Source organism: Vigna unguiculata, chromosome 1 (assembly GCF_037176805.1).
Source record: "Vigna unguiculata cultivar grain cowpea cultivar isolate G323 ecotype 2 chromosome 1, ASM3717680v1, whole genome shotgun sequence".
NCBI classification, from domain to species: Eukaryota; Viridiplantae; Streptophyta; class Magnoliopsida; order Fabales; family Fabaceae; genus Vigna; species Vigna unguiculata.
The window spans coordinates 13837144-13851382 of record NC_140792.1 but is presented as its reverse complement, the minus strand read 5'-3'; the positions used below and the strand labels follow the sequence as shown (position 1 = coordinate 13851382).

Genomic DNA, 14239 nt, shown 5'->3' with positions numbered 1-14239 from the left:
AAGTCACACCAGATGTGGAAGGACCAGCTGCATGAGCATCATGCTTTCTTTGAACTGTGGCAGGGTCGGCTTCCTTTGGTGGTGTAGGCTCGGAAGTGGGAACTTCAATGTACTTCCCAGATCTCAATGTAATGGCACTCACATTCCTTGGATTTTCCACCGTCTGTGATGGAAGCTTGTCAGAATTCTGAGTTTATGCCTGGTTTAGCTGAGTGGCCATCTGCCCCATTTGATTTGTCAAACTCTGGATTGAGGCCCTAGTCTCCTGCTGAAATTGCATATTTTGAAGGGTCATCATCCTGACTAACTCCTCCAATGAAGTAGAAGAAGAAGGTGCAGGAGCTGGTGTGGGTATAGGTGGAACAGGAGCAGCTTGTGGTGCAGGTGCAACTCTTTGTTGTGGAGGTGGTTGCACATTTTGAAATTGTTGGGGCTGCTGGTTACCCTGGTTTCCCCATCTCAAATTAGGGTGATTCCTCCATCCTGGATTATATCTGTTGGTTGACAAATCATGGTGGTTTTGTTGTTGCTGTTGGGGCCTATTGTTGTTGAAAATATTTGCTGCATAGGCCTGAGGGGTATCCACTGGTGTAGAAGAAGAAGCCTGTTGTTGCAATGTTGGGCAAGAGTCTGTAAAGTGATCAACAGATGTACAAAGGCCACAAACTCTTGCAGCTGGAGCTCTCTGATTGAAAGCAAGTTGGTTGACCAGTGTGGTAAGAGCATCAATCTTACTCTCCAACTTCTTCGTGTACTTGGCTGCTCCTACATCATGAACACCTCTAACAACTATGGCATCACTCCTTGTGCCAAATTGTTGAGAATTTGAAGCCATGTTCTCTATTAATTGTCTGGTTGCAGCTGGGGTTATGTTACCACGGGCACCACCACTTGCGGCATCAATCATATTTCGATCCATGTGGTGCAAGCCTTCATAAAAATACTGTAGGAGGAGATGTTCAGAAATCTGATGGTGTGGACAGCTTGAACAGAGATTCTTGAACCTCTCCCAGTACTCATAAAGGGTCTCCCCAGATTGCTGCTTGATGCCAGAAATCTCCTTCCGTATGGCTGTTGTCCTTGAAGCAGGAAAGAACTTGGCAAGGAACAATCTCTTCAGGTCATCCCAGCTTGTGATGGACCTGGGTGCTAGGTAGTACAGCTAGTCTTTCGCATTACCCTCCAAAGAATGAGGGAAAGCCTTCAAGTATACATGGTCCTCTTGTACATCTACAGGCTTCATGGTGGAACAGACGACATGAAACTGCTTCAAGTGTTTGCACGGGTCCTCACCTGCAAGACCATGAAACTTTGGCAACAAGTGTATCAAACCAGTTTTCAGCACATATGGAACCTCCTCCTTAGGGTATTGTATGCATAAACTATCATAAGTGAACTCTGGTGCAGTGAGCTCACTCATGAGGTGGAGGAGGTTGAGCCATGTTATCAGTATGAAAATGCTCAGAATATACAGTATGCTCAAAATGCAAAGGATGAGGAGTGTCAGGAATGTGATGAGAATCAGAAGAATCAGGAAATGTCACTGAATATTTAGCATGCAAAGATGGATTCCTAGGATGCCTACTTCCTCTATGGAATGTCCTATCAATCTCAGGGTCAAATGGTTGTAATTCACTTGGGTTTCCCCTAGTCATGCACCATAAAGCATTAATTGTGGTGATATTGGCATAACAAAGGGTATAACTACAAGTATACTCAAACGACCTCCAAATGACTTGAAAATTGGTAGGATATTCCTTTGAGTGGTCAAACAGAAGCACAAAAAAAATCAGATCAAAACTCAAAGCACAAGTATTTTTAACAATTTTTCAAAAGTGGAAAAAATGAAGAAAAATCACAAAAAACATTGCTGAAATGTAGAAAATGGCATTTTCTGGAGAATCTGAGTTTGCAAACCGGTGAAGCGAGTTATGCCAAAGTAGGAAATCAAATTCTACCCCAAATCCATATAAAATAATAGTGATTCTGATAACCAGAGCAAAAGTTATGGTCCTCTGAAGTTTCACTAAAAATTAGTCCAAAAATTTTTTTAATCTCTTAACTCAGACCATACCAACTGCTCTAGCTATTTTTCCTATCAAGTTCAACGTCTTAGAAGTGGGGGAAAAAAATTTCAAGTCAAAACAAGCTCCGTAGCTACCAAAACAAAAATCCAGAAGTTAAATGCCAGATTCAGACACTATTCAAACACTATTCACTACTACAAATGACATTATTCATGTGCGCCGCGACACTATTCACTACACTACACAGAAACACACAGGAATGGAAACAGGCACTGAACTTAACACAACATTAACATCACAATGAACATATACCAACTCAATCACACTTGAACTACACACACACCAAAACACAAAACACGAACACACTGGAAATTTTACTTTGAACGAAACGATTGATCTCCGGCAACGGCGCCAAATTTGATAGAGGCCGTACCCCACCAAATTAAAACATATTAAATGCAGTACATGAAAGTGAACCAAGTCGTCTCCCAACGACCAATATTTTCATTCAAAGCGAATTTTCCAGATGAACACAACAATAAAACACAGGGGGGGGGGGTTAGCAGACAGATTCAGAATGCTAATCAATAGATTAATTGAAATGCTATAGTGACTAAAACCGTATTGACATCCCTGATTCAAATGCAATTTCACTTATCATAGGCCACCAAACTAACACCAACCCTGCCTTGTCTCAATCCACTAGATAATAATTCACTAAGCAAAAAGTACAATCTAGCTTCATTATGCAATTAAGCAATGCACACATCCTTAAATTCGTGACAGCCAAGCTACATACATTAAGTGAACGTATCTTAAACAAAACACATGCAATTACTCTGTAAATTAAGCATTAACAGATTCACCACATGCATTCCACGAATTCAGAACAAAAACATGGCAGATTTCACAAAACAAGCTCAACCTCAAAGCTTCATTGCATTTTTTTTATCAAGGAGTCAATACACGAATTTAGCTAGACATGGAAATGAGTAATTAAACACTTCAAAACTGAAATCACAAAAATCAGAACCAAGAACCCTAACTTATCAAATTTGAAAACGCAATTTAAGAGCAAAAATAGAGATTTCAAAGCTTAAATGGAATGCAAAACGGTGTTATCATATATAAATGCGAAAACCCCATGAATGGGTATTGTTCCAAGTCAATAAAACCCACAAAACGAACTGCCCAAGCAAGAAAACGAATTCCAAACGTAAAACCCTCAATGGGTGCTGTCAAATATGCATAAAAATGGTAAAAATGAGCCAAAAACGTGAAAAACCGCAAGGGGGACGTCCATGGAAGCTTGGAGAACGAAAATGGAGGTTTTGAAGAGAGGTTGAAGATGATGGAGCGGATGGCCTCCCCTAATGCATACCTAATTCGTGGTCATATCACCCATGCCACTCATATTTACAAAACTGCCACTCTGCCACTCAGATTTACAAAAATGCCACTCTGGGCCTCAAATGTTGACCCATTGACTTTGCTGACGTGGAAATGACATGGAAATGATGTGGCAATGATGTGGAAAGTCTCTTCAACTAAATATTAAAGTCCAAGCTCCAAAATTGCTTCACCCAAATACCTAAAAAATAATTAAAAAATAAAAATTAGGCCAAATAATGTGAAATTAGTCCAAATTCGGAATAGTGGCCCAATAAAGCCCAACAGATGAAAAACACTCTAATGATGAACAATTAAGCACTAATCAACTGTCTAATGGGTGCACAAAGGCTAGTGGAATAGAAGAAAATAATGACTCATCAATGAGGCTCCTCCATCGCGGTACACGTCGGAAAAGCTCTCCAATCGGCGTTCCACCGATTGAATCTCGCAGAAGGCGAGGGAAGACACAATGGAAGACTTGTTATGGTGTTTACGCTCAATTCTCTCTGGCTTCTCACTGGCTTGGGCAACCCGAAGGGGTAAAGACCTAATCTAGGGTTAGGAATTGAGCAGAGACGAAAGCGGAGTGTTCTCAACCAAAATTTGACATTCATCTCAGCTAAGTGTTTACAAACAATGGCTTGTCCCTTTATAGAAGAGAGGAAACCAGAGAATGGAAGGAAAGAAGAAAATGTCATCTAACATATACCTAACGGCGCACTAGAGGGAAAACAGTTCGATCACCAAACCCTAACAGCTAAAGAACGTCGTGTTTGACGGAAGAAGAACATGCTGGCAGAGGATTGATGGTTCACGCGATGTTGGTGACAAAAACCCTAACAAGGAGGCACGTTTCAAGGGAAGAAAGTGGTTTCTCTCATGAACCCTAGTAGAGTGCTTGCAGAGAGAATGGGTTGTGCATGTTTGTGCTGCTGGTCATGCGAAAATGAAGAAATGGGCTGCGTTTCCGTTGTGTGGTTACGCTGATGTGTGGAAGAATTGGGCTCAGGCCCAATTAGATTGATGTGGAAGGGATGTTGGATGATCCGCGTAAGAATGATTGGGCTGAAGACGAAGCCCACTTTCACATTCCAACATTAGGCCCAACTTTATCCCACTCTTCATGATGCACATTGGAAGAATTTGTGTGGCGTTTGAGGTGTCCGGATTGTGGACATGAGAAGCCAAGGTGGTTTGCTTCTTGAAGATTTGATGAAGATTGAATGAAGCTCTTTTGAATTATCTTGAAGCAATTACCATTGAAATGAAGCCTACATTGATGAAGGAAAGGAAATTTAATGACATCCATGGTGATCAAGGTTGGAACATGTGCTCTCCATGTAGTTACATCATTATGAAAGTGTATTTGTTGTTTGTAATTCATGTTGTAGACCTTATAGCATTAATTAGATGTAGTTTGGTCTTTATTGTGTTTTTAATCTGTTGAATGGTTTTTCAACATGTTAAAATGTCTCTTTTAATCTGTTGAATGGCTTTTTAACAGGTTAAAAGGTTGGCTGCAGTAGTCTTAAACTGCAACAAATTCAATCAGTTGATTTAGTTTTTAATCGACTGATTTCACTTAAGTCAAGTGAAATCAACCGATTGATTTGAAAATCACCTCATTAAATTTCGTAACAGTTTGACTATAAAAGCTGTGATTTTCGAAAGAGAGGTTAGTTGATCATTTTAGAGCACGATTTTGTTCTGGAAACTTGTGGAAACTCTCTCCTTCGTGATCATAGGTGTTGCAGCTATTGAAGATTGATCTTGGATCAATTCTTGAAGCTTTTGGCTTGGTTTGAAGCTTGGAGAAAATGCTTTGTGGTAGGCTAGGCTATGTTACCACTAAGGTTTGATCTTTCTTAAGCTTTGTGTGTGTGCCTGGTGGTTTTCCAAGTCTACAAAAGGGTTCTTGCTGTGCTGGTGTGATTCAAGAGTCTTTTGTGGTGTTTTTGCATATTTTGGAAGTGTAAGGGTGGATACTTTGTAAAACTTTTGAAATAGAGCAAAGTCAAGCTAAGGTTTCCTTGACAAACTTGATGTACCTCAGGTTTAAGTGGACCAGTATAAAAATCTCGTGGTGTCCTCTCTTCTCTAACCTTTCTCTCTTGCATTTTCATTTTAAAGTTTCAAGAACTTGTGCTTTAATAATATTTTTCATGTTCTTGCATGTTTTCATTGCATCTGCAGCATTGAGCATGTTTGTATAATCATTTGGAACTGGTCTTGATCATTCTTGAGCATTGTTTCTAGTTTAAAATTCAAATTCGTATTTCTGCATTTTTCCCAGTATTTCAGTCGACTATTTTTTAGTTTCAATCGATTGATTATACCAGAACAGAATCTGTTAACTCTGTTTTTGATCGATTGAAAGTGTACAGTTCAGTACTGTTTGCATCCTAACTTGGTGATCTATTTGATTCAATTAAAGATGATTTTTAGCTTGCAAAGATAGCCTAAATTTTTAACTAGCCAATTAAACCCCCCCTTCTTGGCTTTTCAACCATTTCAAAACTAACACGGATGAATCACGCAAACGTGCATCTGGCCGCATATGTGATCTTGGCCCACATGATGATGCTCATTCATGGAAATCATAGGTGTGGTGAATTGGGCCGCATGCCCAATATCAATGGGCAACTTGGAAATGAAAGGCTGCATTTAGCAAACAAACCCAATTAGAACAAGTTTTATTTAATTAAAAATAAAAGAAATTAAAAGGAATGGGCCTAGGCGTTGGCCCAATGCTATAAGCCTTATTGGGATCACATCATCCCCTCCCTCTTGAAGAAGATCTGTCCTCGGATCTAAAGGGTTATTAAAGGCCCACAACAACAAAAGTTAGAGTTCCACCAGGATCAAAAACAAATTTGCAGTAGTCATCAAATAAAATTGAATGAAAATCATAATGACCATGCAATATAATTGTTTGGGAAATTTGTGAAAATGGACTTTTTAAAATTGAAAAAGATGGTATTAGGCCCACTTCACAAAAATAGTGTTTTACACTTTGACTAATATGAATTTTGAAAAGAATTTTAGAGTTAAACTTTGTTTTGGCAAAAAATGTTGAGGAGTATGAAATAAGTGAAGGAGATGGAGAACAAAATATTTCAGAAGGAAACAAAATAAAAGATTTAGTGAAGTGGGATCTTCATGTAAGGAATTGGTGAAGGATTGATCACCAAATCTCTATCACTAAGTTCCTTTTTCTCTTTTGAAATGTGTTGTAACTCTACCACTTGAAATTGGATTTCAAGCTCACTCTCTTGTTTTATTTTCTCTCTTGCTTCAAGTTCTTTTCTCTCATTCTCTTCTTTGATTTTTCTAAGATTCTCCTCCTTGGACTTTTCTCCCTCATCTCTTTTCTTTCTCTCTTTTAGTGTTTTTTCCTCTTGTTCTCTTTTAGCACAAAGCTTCTCAATCTCTTCTTTTTCTCTCTTCTTTTCAAAGTCTCGAAGCTTTTGATGTTTAGCTTGCTCTCTCTTGTATTTGTCTCTCTTTCTTTGTTCACTCAAGAGCAAGTCTAAATTGTTCTTAAAATCTTTTTCTAGTCTAGAAAACTTAGTAATGTTTTGGATGAATGCATCCCCACTGTCAATGAAGTCTTCTATCCTAGTTTGCTGGGCTTTAGTGATCCTAAATGAAGAGGGAATGAAATGTTTCCACATGCATGTTTTTAATTCATAAAATGTATTGATGCATGATTTTCTCCCTTTTTTCACTCTATACTCCCTCTCTTGCCCCCACTCATATGCACGTCCTACAAACCTAGAAGTAACATGCCTAAGAATGTATTGATGCATGATATTTACTAAACATTGGTTGCACCAATTTCTCAGTATCCCACATCCAATCTCTAAATGATATTGGTCTTATATCCTCCCCAAAGAATGGAATGTCACTATGAATGGAATGATGCAACTCATGACTATCTAAATGCACACTATGAATGAGTACATATTCTACATATTGTCCTAGGTTGCATAAGCATGGTAGTCATGAGTTGCATCGCACATTTCATAGTGACATTCCATTCTTTAGGGAGGATATAAGACCAATATCATTTAGAGATTGGATGTGGGATACAGAGAAATTGGTGCAACCATTGTTTAGTAAATATAGTAAATTTGACATTCTTAGGCATGTTACTTCTAGGTTTATGGGACGTGCATCTGAGTGGTGGCAAGAGAGGCAATATAGTGTGAAAAAGGGGAGAAAATCATGCATTAACACATTTCATTCCCCCTTCATTTAGGATCACTAAAGAGCAACAGTCTAGGATAGAAGAATTCATTGACATAGGTGATGCATTCATCCAAAATCTTGCTAAGTTTTCTAGACTCGAAAAAGATTTTAAGAACAATTTGGACTTGCTCTTGAGTGAACAAAGAGAAAGAGAAAAATAAAAGAGAGCGAGAGAGAAGCTTGAAAGGTTTTGCGAGTTTGATATGCAAAGAGTAAAAGAAAAGCTTGAGAAGCTTCATGGCGAGAAAAAGAAAAAAGAGCATGACGAATATGAGAACATTGAGAAGTTGGGAAAAGAGAAGGAGGAAAAAGAAAGAAAAGAGTATGAAGAAAAAGAGAGAATAAGACAAGAGGAAGAATTAAAAAGAAAAGAGGAAGAGTTAAAAAGAAAAGAGGTAGATATTAAAAGGAAAGAAGCAAAGGAACTATTGTCTAGGGTAATAATGATACAACATCCTTGCATAAACTTCAAGATCAAGATTCCAAAGGGAATGCTTCCATCTTTACACGCTACTTTATCTTCCATTAATTCTTTTGTCTTGGTTCTTTCTAAAAATGTTTTTCCACCTTCATTCATTATTTCAAACTCCTCAAAAGATTTTTCAAAACCAAACTTTGACTTAGAGTTACCTTTTAGGTTACAATTAAGTCAAAGTGAAAATCACATTTTTTGTGAAATGGGCTGAATCTCACATTTTTTCAAACTTAGTCCCCGTGGTGATGGTCCATTAAAAAGTAATCAAAAAGATCAATGATAACGCTTATCAATTAGATCTTCCTGCTGAATATGGTGTGCATCCAACTTTTAACATTATTGACTTAGTTCCTTTTACAGGTACTATGGTGTGCCTATTCACTTTGAAGCTCTTATCGGTGGACTGGCTTTTGATTTCAACTGCACCATAAGGATAAACATTAGTGACAATAAAAGGGCCAATCCACTTTGACCGCAACTTACCCCCCATGAGTCCAAGTCTGGAGTCATACAATGACACTTGCTAACCAACAACAAACTCATTTCTAGCTATGGAGCTATCATGGAATCTCTTGGTCTTCTCCTTGCAGAACACAGAGTTTTGATATGCCTCCAAACGGATCTCATCTAACTCGTTCAATTGCAGCTGCCTTTCCTCTCCAGCTTGATCAAGTGAGAAGTTGCATGACTTGACAATCTAGTGGGCTCGATGCTCTATCTCTATCGGAAGGTGGCATGGCTTACCAAAGACAACCTGATAAGGAGATATCCCTATAGGTGCCTTGTAAGCAATTCTGTGAGCCCAAAGAGCGTCCTAGAGTCTATTGCCCCATCTTCTCCATGATCCTCTTGATTTCTCTGTTTGAGATCTCAACTTGCCCATTAGTTCAAGGGTGATATGGTGTAGAAAGTTTGTGCACAACCGCATACTTTTGAAGCAAAACCCCCATGGATCTATTGCAAAAATGGGTGGCCTGGTCACTAACGATAGCTCTAGGAACTCCAAACCTGCAAAATATGTGAGATCTAATAAAGTCCACAACAACTCGAGCATCATTAGTTCTAGTGGCTTTGGCTTCCACCCATTTTGAAACGTAATCAATAACAAGCAAGATGTAAGTAAAACCAAAAGAAACAGGATAATGGCCCAAGAAATATATACCCCAAACATCGAAGACCTCAGAAAATAACATAGGATGTTGAGGCATCTGTTGTCTCCAAGAAATGGCTCCTCCTGCTCGTTGGCATTCCTCACACGTGCTACAAATCCTCCACACATTCTTGAAGACGGTGGGCCAATAAAATCCCCAATCTATCACCTTGCGAGCTGTCCTTTGTGTGCTAAGATGACCACCAAGTGTGATGAAGGATTATCTTGTTTTCTTTTAGATGTGAAGGTTCATTTCTCAAACTCATGAAAGGAAGAAGAGAGTTGGATTCAAGTTAACACACACACGAATTCAACAACATTTAAAGAACAAAATGAAAGAAGAAACATTAAAAATGGAAACCATAAAAGATGAGCAATGGGTGAAGCACGCCATTCATAGGGGGGATCTAAGCCAACCAAACCCTAGAGATGAGTGATGGTGCCGCCACTTGTAAGCAAGATAAGGCCAAGGTGAGTTCACTTCTAGGAAGGAGAGCACACGGAATTTGGTGGTTGGAAACACAAAGTTTATAACAAAATGATCAATCCTTTTACAAGACAAGGAGCACCCTTTAAATAGGAGTTCATAGGGGTCCTTTAGCAAAAACAAAAACATGAGAAAGGATTAACTAGCAAACCCTAAACCTAAAGTGAGAGTCATTCTCGGCCAAGTGAAGGGAGATGATTGGTGGATGCATTCCCATGAGGATTTGATAGAGGCCGTACCCCACCAAATTAAAACATATTAAATGTAGTACATGAAAGTGAACCAAGTCATCTCCCAACGACCAATATTTTCATTCAAAGCGAAATTTCCAGATGAACACAACAATAAAACACAGGGGGGCGTTGGCAGACAAATTCAGAATGCTGATCAATAGTTTAAATTAAATGCGTAAGTGATTAAAACTGTATTGACATCCTTGATTCAAACGCAATTTCACTTATCATAGGCCACCAAATTAACACCAACTCCGCCTTATCTCAATCCACTAGATAATAATTCACTAAGCGAAAATTACAATCTAGCTTCATTATGCAATTAAGCAATGCACACATCCTTAAATTCGTGACAAACAAGCTACATACATTAAACATGAACGTATCTTAACCAAAACATATGCAATTACTCTGTAAATTAAGCATTAACAAATTCACCACATGCATTCCATGAATTCAGAACAAAAACATGGCAGATTTCACAAAACAAGCACAACATCAAAGCTTCATTGCATTTTTTCATCAAGGAGTCAATACACGAATTTAGCTAGACATGAAAATGAGCAATTAAACACTTCAAAACTGCAATCACAAAAACAGAACCAAGAACCCTAACTTATGAAATCTGAAAACGCAATTTAAGAGCAAAAATAAAGATTTCAAAGCTTAAATGGAATGCAAAACGGTGCTATCATATATAAATGCGAAAACCCCAAGAATGGGTATTGTTCCAAGTCAATGAAATCACAAAACGAGCTGCCCAATGTAGAAAACGAAATCAAAACGCAAAACCCTCAATGGGTGCTGTCAAATGTGCATAAAAACAGTAAAAATGACCCAAAAATGTGAAAAACCGCAAGGGGGGACATCCATGGAAGCTTGGAGCACGAAAAAATGGAGTTGGAGAGAATGGAGAAGATGAAGTAGCGGCTCCCCCTTCATGCAGACCTAATTTTTGTAGTCATTTCACCCTCTGCCTCTCAGAATTACGAAACTGCCATTATGAGCTGCAGAATTACAAAAATTCCACTTTAGGCCTCAAATGTTGACCCATTGACTTTGCTGACGCGGAAATGACATGGAAATGATGTGGAAATGATGTGGCGACTCTCTTCAACTGAATATTGACATCCAAGCTCCAAAATTGCTTCACCCAAATACCTAAAAATAATTAAAAAAAACAAAAATTAGTCCAAATAATGTGATATTAGTCCAAATTCGGAACAGTGGCCCAATAAAGTCCAACAGATGAGAAGCACTTTAAAGATGAACAATTAAGCACTAATCAATTGTCTAATGGGTACACAAAGGCTAGTGGAATAGAAGAAAATAATGACTCATCAGGATTCTCGGCCAAAAGAGGAAGGAGACCAAGTAGCCTTCAATGGAATAAACCAAAAAGGCAAAAGGAGACAAGGTACATGTCTACTTTTGCTTTTACTTTATGATTTTTGCTTTCCTCTCTCTTCCACTTCATCCATGTGCTCCAATCACCATGTGCCACCTAGCCATGCTCTAATTTTTCTTAATTACCTACAAAACAAGACAAACAAGGATTAGCATGTTGGTTTAAGTTAATCAAATCTTGGTCAAAAGGTCAACTTTGGGTCAAAGTCAACAAGTCAACCAAAATAAGTCAACTAGAAACCAACTTAGGGAATTCAAACTAAAGTAATGCAAAAGAAAGATAAAGATGATGGAATAGAAGACTCCCCTCTAGACATGCTTCTAATGATCCTTCGTGAGGGAGCTTCTAAGGAGGTGATCACGCCTTCATCATCCTCCCCTACATCAAAAGGAGAAAGGTCACAAACATTGAATGAGTGATGAAGGATTATATTGTTCCTTTTTAAGATTATTGAATATGGTGTGAGTTGATTAAGAAAGCTAAGAGAAATCCCCACTGGACATTAAGATAGCATGCTATCTAGATGTGAAGGTTCCTTTCACAAAGCTCAAGAGAAGAAAATGATGGATTGATTCAAACAAAAAGGAAATGGAAAGCACATAAACCATAGAAAACCAAGAACAATTAAAGGAAGAAGAAAACATAAAATGGAAAGAAAAGAAATGGTAAAAATGTGAGAAGCACGCCACTACAAGGCTAGGCTAGAAGCCATGGCAACCTTGAAGATGAGTGGATGTGTGCCGGCACTTGCTATGCAAGATAAGGCTTAAAAGTATTAACTCCTTAGGGAGGAAACTCTCACAAATGGTTGAGACACAAGAGTGTTTTTAGTTCAAAATGTTCAACCCTTTTACATATCTAGGAGCACCCCTTATATAGAAGTGTTTAGGGGCCTCTAAGTAAATAAAAGATACCTAAGGGTGTCTCTACAAAAACCTAACCCTAGCTTCTAGAAACTAGGTCAAATAAGGTTACAAAAATAGGAGACAAAAGACCTAACTATGGTGTGTGCAAGGCTAATTTCGTTCAAGCACAAAAGGAGACAAAGAATGTGTCTCATATGCCTCCAAAAAGTGGCCAAAGTGTGCTAAAAGAAAAGGAGACCAAAGGTACATAGGTACACTTGTTTTATGCCTTTTACTTTATGCTTTATGCCTTTGCTTTACTCTCTCCTCCACATCATTTATGCTCCTCAATCACCATGCGCCACCTAGCATTGCTTTCTTACTCCTAATTAACCTACAAAGCAAATAAACATAGATTAGCATGTTGCCTTAAGTCAAGTCAAACCTAGTCAAATGTCAACAAGTCAACTAAAGTTGATTCAACTAAGTCAACTTAGGGAATCAAAAATAACAAACACAAATGAAAGGGATGAAGGATTAGTGAACTTCCTTTCTAAACATGCTTAGTCTTTATGAGCATGTGCCTCCATCCTTGGTTGGGGTCAATCCTTCATCAATGAGTTACTTATGTTATAGCTTGGGGGCAACTAACTCATAAGCATTGTTGTTAATTCTCCTAATGACTTGAAAGGGGCCATCCCCTCTAGGGAAAAGTTTAGACTTCCGTTGAGTAGGGAATCTCTCCTTTCTCAAGTTAAGCGAAACCCAATCTCCCTCCTGGAAGATGACTGCCTTTCTTCGCTTATTACCATCCTCTTGTTGTTTCTTAACTCTCCTATCAATGGTTTCCTTGACTTGCAAATGCAAGTCTTGGATGTACTTGGCTTTGGCCTCACCATCTTGGCAAGTCCATGCCTCATGAGTGGGTAGGGGAAGGAGGTCTAAAGGAGTTAGGGGATTGAACCCATACACAACCTCAAAAGGGGAATGAGAAGTAGTGGAATGCACAACCTTATTATAGGCAAACTCTATGTGGGGAAGAAGTTCCTCCCACTCTCTAATGTTTTGCACTATCATACACCTCAACATTTGCCCTAGGGTTCTATTAACCACCTCGGTTTGGCCATCACTTTGGGGGTGGCAAGTGGTGGAGAAAAGAAGCTTGGTGCCAAGTTTCCTCCATAAAGTATTCCAAAAATGGCTTAGGAACTTGGAGTCCCTATCACTCACAATGGACCTAGGTAGGCCATGTAGTCTTACCACTACCTTTTTTTGTCCTTGGGAAGCCTAAGACAAAATCCATAGAAATGTCAACCCAAGGCTTGGAAGGGATAGGCAAGGGAGTATAAAGACCATGGGGTTGGACTCTAGACTTGGCTTTCATGCATGCTATGCAACTCTTGCAATGCCTATTTACATGCTTCCTCATGTGAGGCCAATGGAAGTGTTATTTTAAGACTTCCAAAGTCTTGTTTGGCCCAAAATGCCCTATTAGACCTCCCTCATGTGCCTCTCTAATGAGTGGGGCTCTTAAGGAACCTTGGGGAATGCAAAGTCTCTTACCTTCGAAAAGATAGTCATTGAGAAGGTAAAAGTCTTTGTAAGCCCCTTGGTGGCACTCACTAAGAATGGGGGAGAAATCAACATCCTTTGGATACAATTCCTTAATATGATCAAAAATAAGAAATTTAGTTTCAAGAATGGAAAGGAGGGAATTCCTTCTTGAAAGTGCATCCACCATAATATTAGCCTTCCCTTGCTTATGTTTGATCACATATGGGAATTGCTCTAAGAACTCTACCCACCTAACATGTCTCCTGTTCAACTTGCCTTGGCTTTGCAAAAATTTGAGTGACTCATGGTCATTATGTATCACAAACTCCTTTGAAAGAAGATAGTGTTGCCAAGTTTGCAAAGTCCTCACAAGAGCATAAAGCTCTTTGTCATAGGTGGATTAGTTGATGTGACTCC

The 14239-nt window shown here is 38.9% G+C and overlaps 1 non-coding gene across 1 annotated transcript; it reads left to right on the top strand.

Moving 5' to 3' along the window:
- Positions 1-964: 964 nt before the first annotated feature.
- Positions 965-1073, top strand: LOC114165649 (small nucleolar RNA R71). Its single transcript, XR_003599747.1, has one exon. It is a non-coding gene; the product is annotated as a small nucleolar RNA R71 (small nucleolar RNA).
- Positions 1074-14239: the final 13166 nt, after the last annotated feature.